This window comes from Oncorhynchus tshawytscha, linkage group LG08, assembly GCF_018296145.1.
Source record: "Oncorhynchus tshawytscha isolate Ot180627B linkage group LG08, Otsh_v2.0, whole genome shotgun sequence".
In the NCBI taxonomy this organism is placed as follows: domain Eukaryota; kingdom Metazoa; phylum Chordata; class Actinopteri; order Salmoniformes; family Salmonidae; genus Oncorhynchus; species Oncorhynchus tshawytscha.
Window position 1 is genome coordinate 23121169 of NC_056436.1, and position 17780 is coordinate 23138948.

Genomic DNA, 17780 nt, shown 5'->3' on the forward strand with positions numbered 1-17780 from the left:
GATCAACAGTGGAGAGAGAGAGGGACTTCAGTGACAGTCGATTAGAACTCTGCTTCCCATCACCTAACGACAGAAGAGAGGGCGAAGTTTGGGTGTGTGGCATCAGTTGCATGTCTGTTAAAATGGAGGAACTTCCCCTAACCCCACACCCCCCGCTCTTCCCCCCTGCACCCCCCACCCACATGGTAACGAACATTAAAAGGAAACCTGACCCTGGAATCAGTATGGTGTATTTTTTGTCTTTAATTTTTTCTTACAAAGGGGGAGAGTGGGGGGTGGGGATAAACATGGGGGGGGGAGGGGGTCAGGGAAAGGTGAGCAGAAAACAGCAGCGGCAGCCGCCCTGGCTGAAACATACTCAGGAATCCCATGCAGATAAAAAAAACTCCAGAAGTTGGAGTCGGAGATAATCACAGGATCTGGAATTCACAATAACAAACTGGCCATATATCTAGCTGTCTCCGGCCTTCCTCCCAGGGAGGGCCAGGGGGTCAAACAAATGGCTACATTCCATCAACAGCTCCTTTTTCCCTCAGCAGGGCTCCCAATGAGGTGTCTGGAAGGTTTAAACATGGCCCTTCTAAAGCAAACCTGCAGCCAGCGTATTTTCCCTCCTTTTCAAACCTGCCGCTTCTGTGAAGGTCATTTTAGAGACGAAAGGAGTGTGTTTATCTTTTGCTTTCACATGGCGACGGTGGAGGTTCCAATTTTCACTGTCGCCCCTCTCTGCTTCATTTCCTGACTGGGGCTGAGGACTGGGAATGCATGGGGCTGAGGGCCTGCTGGGTTGAATTAAGGACTGAGGAGCAGGGGAGCAGGGCAAGGGAGCTGTGTTCTTGAGGGGCTCTGGTGTGGCGGGGTGGTTGATGCAGGCAGGTAAGATTTACATACTGTAGTTCCGAGTGAGGTTGAGATAGGCTGAGGATTTCACTGTGCTCAGACTCCTCTCCGGGGGGCCATGTTGGAGGAGGCGCAGCATTGTGAAACTGGCTCTGATTTATGTGCTACTGCTCCATTCTCCTCTCCCCATCCACAGCCTCACTGACAGCTTCACTCTTTATTTCTGTATGTTGTGATTATTTGCTTTAGTGCAGGTAGGTATGCTAGACTTTGTGTAAACCTTGGTTGCTGCCAGAGACTTACCTGTAACTGCTTGTTACTAATCTGACACTTGCTCTGTGCAGGGTAGGGTAGGGAACTCTTTATTGACCTTACTTGTCTTTGCCTCAGTGAATAATTTGTCCCTTTGCTTCAAATGTTAGTAACTAGGTTCTCAGCTTGGAAAATAGCCTTACAAAGGGGGCAGGCAGGGGTTCCATTTGGAAGTAAGTTTTATTGTCAGTCATAAGTGTTGCGAATAGCCTGAGGTTAGAGAGGAATTATCATATTCAAGGCTGTCCAGAGGACGCTCATGTTGAAGACACAAGAAGCAACTGCATAAAGAACCATAATAAACACTTAGATTGGATGTATTTCATCACATAAGTTGACTAGAACAGATAACGGACCATAACAGAAAGCACTATATGTTTATTTCATATCGCTGCCTTTCTAAGTAAAGTGTTTCAGGCATTGTATATCCCCATCTCTCGTCCAGAGTACACTATAGTGTTTAGAACTGTTGAACTGTATGGCATATCTCTATTTCTTCATTGATTAACCCCTGCAGCAAAAAGAGAGAGAATGTAAAGACATCAGCGTGTGAAGTTACACTGCCGACTCTCTAATTTCCCCCTCACGACCGCATTCAAATGATTTGCTTTCCCAGACGAAAATCGATGAGCTGTAAAAAATGGACTTCCTGTAGCGGTGAGGGAAATACATTTCATACATATTGACAGCAGCCAAACAGAAAAGCTATCGGGTAGCATTGAATTATTGAAGACATTGATCGACAAAGTGATTTATTCACAGCCGCTTCGCTTAGGGGCCTAATTGAGTCACACTATGGTACAGTTAAGGCCTCTTGCTCGGGTTGGTCTGAGTCAAGTTACATTAAGATTATATTCACCAGTATATTCACCAAACTGGACACAGCCAGTTATGACACTGACAGATGTGAACCTGTCCATTGTTTGACCATATGATAAATGTTGTATTCCGTCATACAGTACAGTAAGTCACAGGAGTTAATCAATAGACTTTTATTCATTTTTAAATCACCTTTATTTTAGCAGGGAATCCCATTGAGACCAAGGTCTATTTTACTTATGAGTCCTGCGAATATACAGTACACTTTACATATACCACATAATAAAAATAAATATACAATATTGAAGAAAAAAAACACACTCAAGAGCAACAATCGCATTCCTCAGGAAAGTGGTTCCCAAAAAACAATTTAAGTTGCCTGAAAAGCACCAGTACATCTAGTTACATGGGGTGCAAAAAAACTAAAAGCGTATTTACCTAACTGTGCAGACTGAAGGGATCAGAGTTAGCCATCCCTGAGACCAGATATGGTAACTCGTACATCTAAAGGTTACTAATGATGTTAGGTACGGCGGGATTATTGTAAGATATCTTTTTAAAGGATAGCAATGAATTGAACTACAGTGCGTTCAGAAAGTATTCATACCCCTTGACTTATTTCAAATTTTGTTGTGTTACAGCCTGAATTCAAAATGGATTAAATAGTTTGTTTTTTCTCACCCATCTACACACAAAACCCCATAATGACAAAGTGAAAACATGTTTTTAGAAAGATTTGTACATTTATTGAAAATGAAATACAGAAATGTAGTATTAACATCCCTGAGTCAATACATGTTAGAATCACATTTGGCAGCGATTACAGCTTTGAGTCCTTCTGGGTAAGTCTCTAAGGGTTTTGCACACCTGGATTGTACAATATTTGCACATTATTATTACAAAATTATTCAAGCTCTGTCAAGTTAGTTGTTGATTATTGCTAGACAGCCTTTTTGTGTCTTGGCATAGATTTTCAAGTCGATTTAAGAAAAAATATATAACTAGGCCGCTTAGGAACATTCAATATCCTCTTGGTAGGTTATTGTCCTGCTGAAAGGAGAATATGTCTCCCAATGTCTGTCAGAAAGCAGACTGAACCAAGTTTTCCTGCGCTTAGCTCTATTATGTTTATTTGTATCCCCAAAAAACTAGTCTTTGCCGATGACAAGCATACCAATAACATGATGCAGCCACCACCATGCTTGAAAATATGAAGAGTGGTACTCAGTGATGTGTTGTGTTGGATTTGCCCAAAAGATAGCCCTTTGTATCCAGGACATGTACTACCGTTCAAAAGTTTGGGGTCACTTAGAAATGTCCTTGTTTTTGAAAGTTGTTTTTTTTGTCCATTAAAATAACATCAAATTGATTAGAAATACAGTGTACACATTGTTAATGTTGTAAATGACTATTGTAGCTGGAAACGGATGATATTTAATGGAATATCTACATAAGCGTACAGAGGCCCTTTATCAGCAACCATCACTATTGTGTTCCAATGGCACATTGTGTTAACTAATCCAAGTGTATCATTTTAATTGACTAATTGATCATTAGAAAACCCTTTTGCAATTATGTTAGCACAACTGAAAACTGTTGTCCTGATTAAAGAAGCAATAAAACTGGCCTTCTTTAGACTGCTTTTCTTTAAAAAACAAGGACATTTCAACGTGGCCCCAAACTTTTGAACGGTAGTGTAAAGTTAATTTCTTTGCCACATTTTTGAAGTTTTACTTTATTTCCTTATTGCAAACAGGATACATGTTTTGGAATATTTGTATTCTGTACAGGCTTCCTTATTTTCACTCTGTCATGTATGTTAGTATTGCGGAGTAACTACAATGTTGTTAATCCATCCTCAGTTTTCTCCTATCACAGCCATTTAACTCTGTAAACTCTGTAAAGTCACCATTGGCCTCATGGTGAAATCCCTGAGCGGTTTCCTTCCTCTCAGGCAACTGAGTTAGGAAGGACACCTGTATCTTTGTAGTGACTTGGTGTATTGATACACATTTCAAGGTGTAATGAATAACTTCACTTGTTCAAAGGGATATTCAAAGTCTGCTTTTTTTTTACCTATCTACCAATAGGTGCTGTTCTTTGCGAGGTATTGGAAAACCTCCCTGGTCTTTGTGGTTGAATTTGTGTTTGAAATTCACTGCTAAGGGGCCTTACAGAGAATTGTTTCAAGTTTCAGGTTTCAGGTTTCAGGTTTTAATGCCACATGCACAAGTACAATGAAATGCCTTTCCTGCACACTCAAAACCCAACAATGCAATAATCAATAACAATTGATTGAATCCAATTTGGATTTTTTTGTCTGATTGTTTTCACTGAGTTTGAGCCTGTGGATTATTGAAGAAATCGCGCTAACAAAATAGACGTTTTTGGATATAAAGAGAAACATTTATCTAAAGGAACATTTATTGAGTAAATGGAAGTCTTCTGATTGACACCATATGAAGATCATCAAAGGTAAGGGATTCATTTTATCTCTATTTCTGAGTTTTGTAACGCTTCTGCTTGGCTGGTTACTGTTTGTAATAATTTGTCAACTGGGCGGAGCTTTACCTAGCATAGACTTATAGATGACCTGGAGCCAGTGGGTCTGGCGATGAATATGTGGCGAGGGCCAGCCGACTAGAGCATACAGGTCGCAGTGGTGGGTTGTATAAGGCTCGGAAACCAGATTGCACAGCGGAGAAGGTACGGTGGGATTCGAAATGGTCAGTAATCTGTTTATTAACTTGGCTTTCGAAGACTTTAGATAGGCAGGGCAGGATGGATATAGGTCTGTAACAGTTTGGGTCTAGGGTGTCACCCCTTTGAAGAGGGGGATGACCGCGGCAGCTTTCCAATCTTTAGGGATCTCGGACGATACGAAAGAGAGGTTGAACAGGCTAGTAATAGGGGTTGCAACAATGGCGGCGGATAGCTTTAGAAAGAGAGGGTCCAGATTGTCTAGCCCAGCTGATTTGTACGCGTCCAGGTTTTGCAGCTCTTTCAGAAGGGGGGGGGGGCTGTTGGCCGGGGTTGGAGTAGCCAGGAGGAAGGCATGGTCAGCCGTTGACAAATGCTTATTGAAATTTTCGATTATCATGGATTTATCGGTGGTGACCGTGTTACCTAGCCTCAGTGCAGTGGGCAGCTGGGAGGAAGTGCTCTTGTTCTCCATGGACAGTTGGAGTTAGATCTACAGGATGCAAATTTCTGCTTGAAAAAGCTAGCCTTTGCTTTCCTGACTGACTGCGTGTATTGGTTCCTGACTTCCCTGAACAGTTGCATATCACGGGGACTATTCGATGCTATTGCAGTCTGCCACAGGATGTTTTTGTGCTGGTCAAGGGCAGGTCTGGAGTGAACCAAGGGCTATATCTGTTCTTAGTTCCGCATTTTTTGAACTGGGCATGCTTATCTAAGATGGTGACGGAAATCATTTTTAAAGAATGACCAGGCTTCCTCGACTGACGGGATGAGGTCAATATCCTTTGAGGATACACGGGCCAGGTCGATTAGAAATGCCTGCTAGCAGAAGTGTTTTAGGGAGTGTTTGACAGTGATGAGGGGTGGTCGTTTGACCGCGGACCCATAGCGGATACAGGCAATGAGGCAGTGATCTCTGAAATCCTGATTGAAAACAGCGGAGGTGTATTTGGAGGGCAAGTTGGTCAGGATAATGTATATGAGGGTGCCCATGTTTACGGATTTAGGATTGTACCTGGTGGGTTCCTTGATGATTTGTGTGAGATTGAGAGCACCTAGTTTAGATTGTAGGACTGCAAGGGGGGTTAAGCATATCCCAGTTTAGGTCACCTAACAGAACGAACTCTGAATCTACATGGGGGGGTGATCAATTCACAAATGGTTTCCAGGGCACAGCTGGAAGCGGAGGGGGGTCGATAGCAGGCAAGAGTGAGAGACTTATTTCTGGAGAGATTAATTTTGGAAATTAGACGTTCGAACTGTTTGGGTATAGACCTGAAAAGTTTGACTGAACTTTGCAGGCGATCTCTGCAGTAGATTGCAACTCCTCCCCCTTTGGTAGTTCTATCTTGATGGAAAATGTTGTAGTTGGGTATGGAAATCTCAGAATTTTTGGTGGCCTTCCTAAGCCAGGATTCAGACACGGCAAGGACATCAGGGTTGGAGGAGTGTGCTAAAGCAGTGAATAAAACAAACTTAGGGAGGAGGCTTCTGATATTAACATGCATGAAACCAAGGCTTTTTCGATCACAGAAGTCAACAAATGAGGGTAGCTGGGAACACGCAAGGCCTGGGTTTACCTCCACATCACCCGAGGAACAGGGGAGGAGTAGAATGAGGGTACGGATAAAGGCTATCAAAACCGGTGGCCTAGAGCGTTGGAGACAAAGAATAAAGGGAGCAGATTTCTGGGCGTGGTAGAATATATTCAGGGCATAATGTGCAGACACGGGTATGGTGGGGTACGGGTACAGAGGAGGTAATCCCAGGCACTGAGTGATGATAAGAGAGGTTGTATCTCTGGACATGCTGGTTATAATGGGTGAGGTGTGGGAGGTGGGACAAAAGAGCTCTCTGAGGGATGTTGAGTGGGACTAGGAGATCTGCAGTAAAATAAAACAATGATAACTACCCTAAACAACAGTATACAAGGCATATTGACATTAGAGAGACATAGAGCGAGGCAAAAAGCAATCTCAGGTGTTGATTGGGAGAGCTAGCTAAGACAACAACGGGTAACACAACAACAGCTAATCAGCTAAAACAACAACAACAGGTAAAATGGCGATGAATGGGCAGAGAGGGTATGTTAACTACACACAGGGCCTGAGTTGGAGGCTGGGTCCGACAGATAAACAAAAAATAAACAGAATGGAGTACCGTGATTTAATGGACAGTCCAGCAGGCATCAGCAATGTAGCCAAGTGATCATAGGGTCAAGGGGGCAGCAATAGATGGAACAGGGAAGCCACAGAGTAGTCGTTTCTACACTAGCACGCGGGCGACACAGTGTTTAAAGTTAGTAGCCCTAGTAGAAGCGTCTGCTCCAACGTCCGATGGAGGCCGGTTGAAGGCACAGCGGATGGACAATTCATCGCAGACCAGTCGTGGTGGTGCGGCGGGGTGCAGTGTCGACCAAGGATCCAAGCCAGATGGCGAAAGAGGTATTGTAGTTGTTGTAATTTAGTTTGCTAGCCAGGAGATGCTCCTGGCTCACGGCCAACTGGTGCTAGCTTCGGGGCAGGGGAATTAGCCACTATAGCCACTCGGTAGCAGCGGTGATCCGGTGCCAAGGTCCAGAGCTTACGGCAAGGATCCAGTGTAGTAGGGTTTTAGCCATGTTTGGTTGTAGTCCGGGTGAACAACTGAGTAGGCCGAGAGGTGGGCCTCAGGGATAGCTTCGGTACTGGGTAACTCGGTGGGTGCTAGCTAGCTGTGAAGATCAGGAGTAATGGTCCAGGGATTACGGCAGGAATCCGGCGTTGTAGTGGAGAGACAGTCCGATACTGGTAGGCTGGCGAGTATTATCCAGGCAATTTATTTTTATTTAAAAAAAGGCTTGTATCTGTGCAGAAGGTAAAGGCCGCTAGCAGTAGCTAACAATGACTAAATAGCTTGTAGCTAATTAGCTGGTTAGCTTCTAATGGCTAGGTGTTTCTTGCTATAAGGTCTAAAATTTTTAAATAATAGCGGTTCCGTATCACATTAGGTGAGGCAGGTTACCTGATGGTATAATTGAATTAAAATGGTAAAAGATATTGAAAATAAAATTTAAATATATACATAAAAAGACGAAAATACAAAAACTACACGAGAGGACGAACGAAACACGTCTGCACTGCTACGCCATCTTATCGGCGGACTCTCAAAACATATTCCAATCAGTGCTAGCAAAGCAGTCCTGTAGCATAACCTCTGATTCTGGTGACCATTTCTCAAAGGAGTGAATCATGGGTACTTCCTGTTTCAGCTTCTGCTTGTAAACAGGAAGCAAGAGTACGGAGTCATGATCTGATTTGCCAAATGACGGAAGAGGGAGGGCCTTGTATGCTTGCTTGTGGGTAGAATAGTAGTGGTCTTGGACTTTATTGCCCCTAGTGGTGTTGGAAACATGTTGATGGAAGTTGGGCATCACGTGACTTAGTGACGCCAAAATTAAATTATAGCTTCTGAGTGTAGGTTTTCCTGCTTTTTTAAAGCCTTGTACAGTTTGTTAAGTGCCAGCTTGTTATTTATATTGTCCTGAGATGGAATGTATACAGCAGTCACGGTAACAGCTTGGGTTGGTATTTGACCATTACGTATTCCAAGACGGTTGAACAGTGGGTCGGCACTTCTACCGCTCTAGAATTCCCCCCTTGATTTCACCAACTTCTCTGTCCTGTCCGTGCTTTGGATAGCCATGGGGGGAATCAAGTTGGGTCGGAGCTTGCAAAATGGCAGCCATCCAGTACGACACCACCTTAATGTGTGGGGTACAGAGATGAGGTACAGTATTCATTAAAAATTCATGTTCGACACTATTATTGCACACAAAGTGAGTCCATGCAACTTGTATGTGACTTGTTAAGCACATTTGTAAGCACATTTTTACTCCTGAACTTATTTAGGCTTACCATAAAAAAGGAGTTGAATGCTTATTGACTTAAAACTTCTTATGGCTGCAGGGGCAGTATTGAGTAGCTTGGATGAAAGGTGCCGTCACGCCCTGGTCTTAGTATTTTGTGTTTTCTTTATTAATTTGGTCAGGCCAGGGTGTGACATGGGTTTTGTATGTGGTGTGTTTTGTCTTGGGGTTTTTTCGTACGTATTGGGATTGTGGCTTAGTGGGGTTTTCTAGGTAAGTCTATGGCTGTCTGGAGTGGTTCTCAATCAGAGGCAGGTGTATTTCATTGTTTTGTAGTTTATTCATGTATAGTTTTCCTTTATTAAACAAACATGAATCATCACCACGCTGCGTTTTGGTCCGCCTCTCCTTCACCTAAGGAAAACCGTTACAGAATCACCCACTACAACAGGACCAAGCGGCGTGGTGAAAGGCAGCAACAGCAGCGAAAAGAGGAATGGACATGGGAGTACGGTTTGGACTGCAAGAGTATGGACTATACTTCTTGGGAGGAGATAGACAGGTGGGCGGTCGACCCAGGGAGAGTGCCGGAGCCCGCCTGGGATTCGATGGAGCAGTGCGTGGAAGGTTATAGGAGAATGGAGTTGGAGAGACACGGCGGCGCGGAAGGAAGCCCGAGAGTCAGCCCCAAAAATTTATTGTGGGGGGGGCTCAGGGAGAGAGGGAGAGTGTGGCAGAGTCAGGGTTCAGACCTGAGCCAACTCCCCTTGTTTAACGTGAGGAGCCAAGGAGGAGACCAGAACCAGAGCCGGTGTTGGCGGTGAGCGAAGCAGAGACTGTGAAGGAGTTAATGGGGAAATTGGAGGAGAGAGTTATGAGGGAGTTGCTGTGTTGGTGCTTTAGGTACGGAATTCGCCCGACGGAGCGTGTCGGGGATTTGATGGCACCTGGGTCAGCGCTCCATACTCGTCCTGAGGTGCGTGTTAGTCGGCTGGTGAAGATTGTGCCAGCCTCACGCACCAGGCCTCCTGTGCACCTCCCTAGCCTTGCACGTCCTGTGCCAGCCCTGCTCTCAAGCTCTCCAGTACGCCTTCACGGTCCGGTCCATCCTGTGCCACCTCCACACACCAGTCCTCCAGTGGCAGCTCCCCGCACCAGGCTTCCTGTGCGTGTTCTCAGCCCAGTACCACCAGTGCCAGCACCATGCACCAGGCCTTCAGTGCGCCTCGCCTGTCCAGCGCTGCCAGAGCCTTCCTCCTCTACAGCGCTGCCGGAGTCTCCCGCCTGTTTAGCGCTGCCAGAGCCTTCCGCCTCTACAGCGCTGCCGGAGTCTCCCGCCTGTTCAGAGCTGCCAGTCTGCAAGGAGCTGCCAGTCTGCAAGGAGCTGCCAGTCTGCAAGGAGCTGCCAGTCTACAAGGAGCTGCCAGTCTGCAAGGAGCTGCCAGAGATGCCAGTCTGCAGGATGCCGCCAGAGCTGCCAGTCTGCAGGATGCCGCCAGAGCTGCCAGTCTGCAAGGAGCCGCCAGAGCCGCCAGTCTGTATGGAGCAGCCAGAGCCGCCAGTCAGCATGGAGCAGCCAGAGCCGCCAGTCAGCATGGAGCAGCCAGAGCTGCCAGTCAGCATGGAGCAGCCAGAGTCGCAAGTCAGCATGGAGCAGCCAGTCAGCATGGAGCAGCCAGAGCTGCCAGTCAGCATGGAGCAACAACAGCTTCCAGTCAGCCAGGATCTTCCAGATCCGCTATTCAGCCAGGATCCGCCATTCAGCCAGGATCCGCCATTCAGCCAGGATCCGCTATTCAGCCAGGATCCGCCAGTCAGCCATGATCTTCCAGATCCGCCAGTCAGCCAAGATCCGCCAGTCAGCCATGATCTTCCAGATCCGCCAGTCAGCCAGGGTCCGCCAGTCAGCCAGGATCTTCCAGATCCTGTATCTAAGGACGCAAGGCAAAGGGACAAAGACTTTGTTGGAGTGGGGTCCACGTCCCAAGCCGGAGCCGCCACCGTGGACAGACGCCCACCCGGACCCTCCCCTATGGGTTTAGTTGTGCGGTCGGGAGTCCGCACCTTGGGGGGGGGTTCTGTCACGCCCTGGTCTTAGTATTTTGTGTTTTCTTTATTAATTTGGTCAGGCCAGGGTGTGACATGGGTTTTGTATGTGGTGTGTTTTGTCTTGGGGTTTTTTCGTACGTATTGGGATTGTGGCTTAGTGGGGTTTTCTAGGTAAGTCTATGGCTGTCTGGAGTGTTTCTCAATCAGAGGCAGGTGTTTATCGTTGTCTCTGATTGGGAACCATATTTAGGCAGCCATATTCTTTGAGTGTTTCGTGGGTGATTGTTCCTGTCTCTGTTTTGCACCAGATAGGGCTGTTTTGGGTTTTCACATTTTATTGTTTTGTAGTTTATTCATGTATAGTTTTCCTTTATTAAACAAACATGAATCATCAGCACGCTGAGTTTTGGACCGCCTCTCCTTCACCTAAGGAAAACCGTTACAAGTGCCCAGAGGTGCCCAGAGTAAACAGCCTGCTCCTCAGTCCCAGTTTCTAATATATGCATATTATCATCAGTATTGGATAGAAAACATTGGATAGAAAACAGTTTCTAAAACTGTTTGAATGATGTCTGTGAGTATAACAGAACTCATATGGCAGGCACAATCCTGAGAAGAAATCCAAACAGGAAGTGGGAAATCTGAGGTTGGTCGATTTTCAACCCAGCCCCTATTGAAGATACAGTGGGATATTGGTTATGTTGCACTTCATAAGGCTTCCACTAGATGTCAACCGTCTTTAGAAACTTGAATGAGGCTTCTACTGTAATGTGGGGCCGGATGGGAGCTGTTTGAGTCAGTGGTCTGGCAGAGAGCCAGGTCCTGGTCATGAGCAATTCACATGATAGCGACCTGCGTTCCATGGCTTTTCTACAGACAATGGAATTCTCGGTTCAAATCAAATCAAATTAAATTTGTCACATACACATGGTTAGCAGATGTTAATGCGAGTGTAGCGAAATGCTTGTGCTTCTAGTTCCGACAATGCAGTAATAACCAACAAGTAATCTAACTAACAATTCCAAAACTACTGTCTTATACACAGTGTAAGGGGATAAAGAATATGTACATAAGGATATATGAATGAGTGATGGTACAGAGCAGCATAGGCAAGATACAGTAGATGGTATCGAGTACAGTATATACATATGAGATGAGTATGTAAACAAAGTGGCATAGTTAAAGTGGCTAGTGATACATGTATTACATAAGGATGCAGTCGATGATATAGAGTACAGTATATACGTATGCATATGAGATGAATAATGTAGGGTAAGTAACATTATATAAGGTAGCATTGTTTAAAGTGGCTAGTGATATATTTACATCATTTCCCATCAATTCCCATTATTAAAGTGGCTGGAGTAGAGTCAGTGTCATTGACAGTGTGTTGGCAGTAGCCACTCAATGTTAGTGGTGGCTGTTTAACAGTCTGATGGCCTTGAGATAGAAGCTGTTTTTCAGTCTCTCGGTCCCAGCTTTGATGCACCTGTACTGACCTCGCCTTCTGGATGACAGCGGGGTGAACAGGCAGTGGCTCGGGTGGTTGATGTCCTTGATGATCTTTATGGCCTTCCTGTAGCATCGGGTGGTGTAGGTGTCCTGGAGGGCAGGTAGTTTGCCCCCAGTGATGCGTTGTGCAGACCTCACTACCCTCTGGAGAGCCTTACGTTTGAGGGCGGTGCAGTTGCCATACCAGGCGGTGATACAGCTCTCAATTGTGCATCTGTAGAAGTTTGTGAGTGCTTTTGGTGATAAGCCGAATTTCTTCAGCCTCCTGAGGTTGAAGAGGCGCTGCTGCGCCTTCCTCACGATGCTGTCTGTGTGAGTGGACCAATTCAGTTTGTCTGTGATGTGTATGCCGAGGAACTTAAAACTTGCTACCCTCTCCACTACTGTTCCATCGATGTGGATGGGGGGGTGTTCCCTCTGCTGTTTCCTGAAGTCCACAATCATCTCCTTTGTTTTGTTGACGTTGAGTGTGAGGTTATTTTCCTGACACCACACTCCGAGGGCCCTCACCTCCTCCCTGTAGGCCGTCTCGTCGTTGTTGGTAATCAAGCCTACCACTGTTGTGTCGTCCGCAAACTTGATGATTGAGTTGGAGGCGTGCGTGGCCACGCAGTCGTGGGTGAACAGGGAGTACAGGAGAGGGCTCAGAACGCACCCTTGTGGGGCCCCAGTGTTGAGGATCAGCGGGGAGGAGATGTTGTTGCCTACCCTCACCACCTGGGGGCGGCCCGTCAGGAAGTCCAGAACCCAGTTGCACAGGGCGGGGTCGAGACCCAGGGTCTCGAGCTTGATGACGAGCTTGGAGGGTACTATGGTGTTGAATGCCGAGCTGTAGTCGATGAACAGCATTCTCACATAGGTATTCCTCTTGTCCAGATGGGTTAGGGCAGTGTGCAGTGTGGTTGAGATTGCATCGTCTGTGGACCTATTTGGGCGGTAAGCAAATTGGAGTGGGTCTAGGGTGTCAGGTAGGGTGGAGGTGATATGGTCCTTGACTAGTCTCTCAAAGCACTTCATGATGACGGATGTGAGTGCTACGGGGCGGTAGTCGTTTTGCAATATTGCACTTGTGATTTCATGAATATGAATATTTTTTGTAATATTATATTTGACTGAGGCGCTATGCTATTCAGCAGATGCTGATGACAATTATCCCATTTAAGGGATGGGTAGCGTCAAAAAGTTAAAGGTCTTTAATGTAGGCTCATTAAATGTCTTTAATGTATAGCTCATCAGGCTCAGATAGCATCAGGCTTGAATTTTCGATCGAAGCTTTACTCAAATCCAGACATAGGCCTATTTATATTCGTTATAACGGGGTTACCCGGGAGAATTTTTATTTTATTTTAGAATGGAACATTTGTAAAATACCAGGAAAATATTGAACCCTACTTGACGGCATGGGTGATCCTTACTCCAGTCACTGTGTACGGACCGGGGAGGTCTCTCTGCCTATACCTGCTTCATTCGTTGCATTGAGCGGATAAAATATTTTGCGCATGGGCATTTCCTTTAAGACTTAAACATGTTGTGTGGGAAAAGCTTGCTTATTTGGCTTGTCTACATGATTTGGTGCGCATCCCTTGAACTGAGTAAGGAAGCTTGCTAGCGAGCAAAAACAACCTGACAAAAGGGACACGATACCGCAACTCAAACCATTTTTTAGGTTGGATTTCAAAGGAATGCTTAATGTAAGCTATTTCAGAAAGGGAGACCAACACCTGAACTTCCTGAACATCCTCAGAGGAAGGGACAAAAAAGAATCTGATTAAATGTTTAAATGGGAGTGGTATGAACAAAAAGACTGGGTGGATGTCTGCTCACTGTTAGTAGGCCTAACTGTGGATGTCTACATTGGTCTATAGCCATAAAGCTGAGTTAAGCAGTGTATTTTGTTGCATGATATATAAAATGCGGCCATAAAATTGTATTGTTCAGATACACCTGGTTAGCAGATGTCATTGCGAGTTTAGCGAAATGCTTGTGCTTCTAGTTCCGACAGTGCAGCAATATCTAACAACTAATCTAACAATTCCACAACGACTACCTAATACACACAAATCTAAGTAAAGGGATGGAATAAGAATATGTACATACAAATATATGGATGAGCAATGACCAAGTGGAATAGGCAAGATGCAATATATGGTATAAAATCCAATATATACATATGGGAAAGAGAGGAAGAGGTCAGCATACCCTCTGCCCAGATGTTCGTTCGTCGCTGTCAGCGTACCTGGAAGAGGGCCCGGACCCCTCTTAAGACCACCTCAAGGTATCGCCACCGGACCCCGGCTCCCCGCTATCGTCTCGGGCAGAGGGTATGGCTGTCCACTCGGGTTCTGCCCCTCAGGGTAGAATCCCGTAAACTTTCCTCACGCTTTATCGGCCCCTTTCCCATCTCTAAAATCAGTCCTACTGCTGTTCGTCTTCTGTTGCCCCGCACCCTACGTATACATCTCATTTTGCATGTGTCTGAGATGAAACCTTTGTCTCAAAGCCCCTTGTCTCCTGTTTCCAGCTCCAACCCCCTTCCCATCTCTTCTCATTGACGGCCATCTGGCATACACAGTCAGACGCATCCTGAGTGTTTGACCTCTGGGCAGGGGTATCCACTACCTGGTTGACTAGGAGGGTTATGGCCCGGAGGAGAGGTTCTGGGTCCTCACTAAGGACATCCTGGACCCGGCCCTCATCCCTGACGTTCACCACCGGCACCCTGGTACACCAGGTATGTGCCCGGGTAGGATGCTGGGGGGGTACTGTCACACCCTGTTTCACCTGTCTTGTGCTTGTCTCCACCAGGTGTCTCCCATTTGTCCCCATTATCCCCTGTGTATTTATACCGTTTTCTGTTAGTCTGTTGCCAGTTTGTCTTGTCTCATCAAGCATACCAGCGTGTTTTTCCATACTCTTGTTTTTCTAGTCCCTGTGTTCTAGTCCTACCGGTTCTGACCTTTGCTGCCTGCCCTGAACCTGAGACCACGTGACGTACCATTCTGCCTGCCCTGACCTCGAGATTGCCTGCTGTCCTGTACCTATCTGACTCTGACCCGGTTTATGACCATCTGCCTGTCCTCGACCTGCCTCTTGCCTGCCCCTTGTCTATTAATAAATGTCAGAGACTCGAATCATCCTCCTGTGTCAGTATTTGGGTCTCATCCTGTGTTGTTATAGACCTAGCATTCACATGTGCTACATTATGCCCTCTCTCTCCCTGTGTGAATCCAAGTCATCTGGCTGTCAGCCGCTCTCCTGTCTGGCCCATAGAGTATACCCCTTCCATTATTTCTCTCCCTGTTCTCTGTAGTCCCTACTCCCCAGCCTATTTGAATTCAAGCCTCAGATGATGAGGAAACTGTAATATTGTCTTTGACTCTGACACTAGCAGCCCACTCACAGTAAGCTGATCTGGGGCCTACACTGCTTTTTTTCTTACTGTTGATGCAATTCCCCAAGCAGAAGACTTGAGCTTTGCTTCGGGGAGGGATTCAGACTAAACATTATGTTCACTGTAGTTGTGATGTGCCAAATACTGCAACTAATATCCCCAGTGAGAGTTTGTACTACGAACACAACTCAGACATACAGTATTTCTGTCCAAGATTCTCAGGGAGAGACACTTTGTTTTAGAACAAATCGCTGTCCAGTTGCTATCAAGTTGCTTCATGATGCAATGAAACTGATAGCAGTGCCAAAAATGTAATGATAGCGAAAACGCAACCAAATGTAGTTATTTCAGTTTTCCAACAGGCTTTACCCCACCTTCCACAAAATTATGGAAAAAAGTTACTTTTGGCAAAGCCACCTTCCCTCCTCCACCTTCCCTTCCATTCATCTCCTCAACCCCTCTAGCATTCATACAGAGGGAGGTGGAAGATGGAGAGAGGAGGGAAAAGATGGATGGTAGATGGGGATGAGGAGGTGGAAAGAGGGAAGGGGAGAATCTCATCAGAATAAGTCTCCTTATACGCAGGCCAACCAGCCAGCAGCTAGTCAGTGACCTGATGATCTCACTCAGACGGAGATCGGAATGCTGGGATTAATGGCGTTCCAGACGGAAGGCTGAGGCTCCAGGTTTGAGACTTCCAGGACTGGAAGAAATTATGAGATAGAGAGAGAGAGAGAGAGAGAGAGAGAGAGAGAGAGAGAGAGAGAGAGAGAGAGAGAGAGAGAGAGAGAGCAGGACCATAGATTCCAACACACACACACACCTACACACACCACACACACACACACACACACACACACACACACACACACACACACACACACACACACACACACACACACACACACACACACACACACAGAGGAGCTGTGAAACTCGGTGGACAGGCGAGGGTTAGGCCTGTTATTAACCTGCGCCTGGCTGGGTTCATTCACTGGTAGATTCTCCTTCATTCTGCTCTCCTGGACCTGATACATGGGAGGGTGTTTAGCAGGGCTCTAGGCACAGTGCTGTTTACAGTTTTTTTTCGATTGCTAAACGACAGTGGACACAACTGGAGTCACATGTGCAAAACTCTAACTACAGTCTGCACAGCAGCAGTTCATGTGGACCAAACTCTAGTTCGTTTTTCATTGCTTGAACACAGTTTTCAAAACTCTACACACTTATCCCATGACTTTAATTTACAGCACTTTGTTCAAATGCTAACACACTGCTGTCAAAACTGTGAACCACACATTCAAAACGGAATAGATTTCAGCCTTGTGCCTTTCAAACACTGCTGATTGCAATTTCAGCTGAAAGGCTAAGCAGGTGGCTTGTTTTAGACTTGTTAGTGAACACACACACATATTACAGTATATATAGGTAGAGCTCAGAAAGACTCATTTTGGAAATGGAACAAGGAAGATGGGTTCGTGGAGAGAGAAGGGTGGCAGGGAGAGGGCGGATGCGTGGAGGAAGACAAAGAAGACAAAGAGCTGTTATTTCAGATGAAATAAGGGCTACACTTATAGACCATGTCGTGAACCATGGTCTCTCATTGTGAGAGGCAGGGTTGAGGGTGCAACCCAATCTGCAAACATCCACAGTGGCATCTGTAATGCGAATTTTCCATCATGCAAACAGGTGAGAGTTACATCCGTACAGTAAATGAAAACATTACAGGAATCTATTTTGTATTGCAATTATAGAATATTTACACAGATATATATTACAGTAAGTTTGACTGTAAAATATATTTTTACAACAGGACCCAAAGGCTGCCCCCAACAGGGGAAAGAGGAAAAATATTTTCAGATGCGAAGGAAAATGCTATTGTTGACATGGTTGTTGTCAACAATGCAATAAAACTGTGGGAGATTCAAGATAGAGTGCTGGCTGATAATGATATATTTGAAAATGTTAATTCTGTCAGCACAACAACTATTGCTCGAGTCCTAAAGAAACACCAAGTTACAATGAAACAGTTATACACTGTACCGTTCGAGAGAAACAGTGAACGGGTAAAAGAGCAAAGATACCAATATGTCCAGGTAAGACGTCTGAGGTTACGTACACAGCTATACAAAATATTTGCAGTAAAAAAAAAAACACTAGCATTTCTACAGTAAAACTGTGCACTTACTGTTTTTTATAGAGTAATGGAGTAATGGAGGTGGAAGCACTGGAAAGACCACATTCATTTGTATTTATCGATGAAGCTGGATTTAACCTTGCCAAAACACGGCGCAGAGGAAGGAATGT

The 17780-nt window shown here is 45.5% G+C and overlaps 1 long non-coding RNA gene across 1 annotated transcript; it reads left to right on the forward strand.

Annotated features, from left to right (window-relative positions):
• The first annotated feature begins 557 nt into the window (after positions 1–557).
• Positions 558–15205, forward strand: LOC112232707. The gene is made up of 3 exons (XR_002950678.1): positions 558–876; positions 14604–14813; positions 15009–15205. It is a non-coding gene; the product is annotated as an uncharacterized LOC112232707 (long non-coding RNA).
• Positions 15206–17780: the final 2575 nt, after the last annotated feature.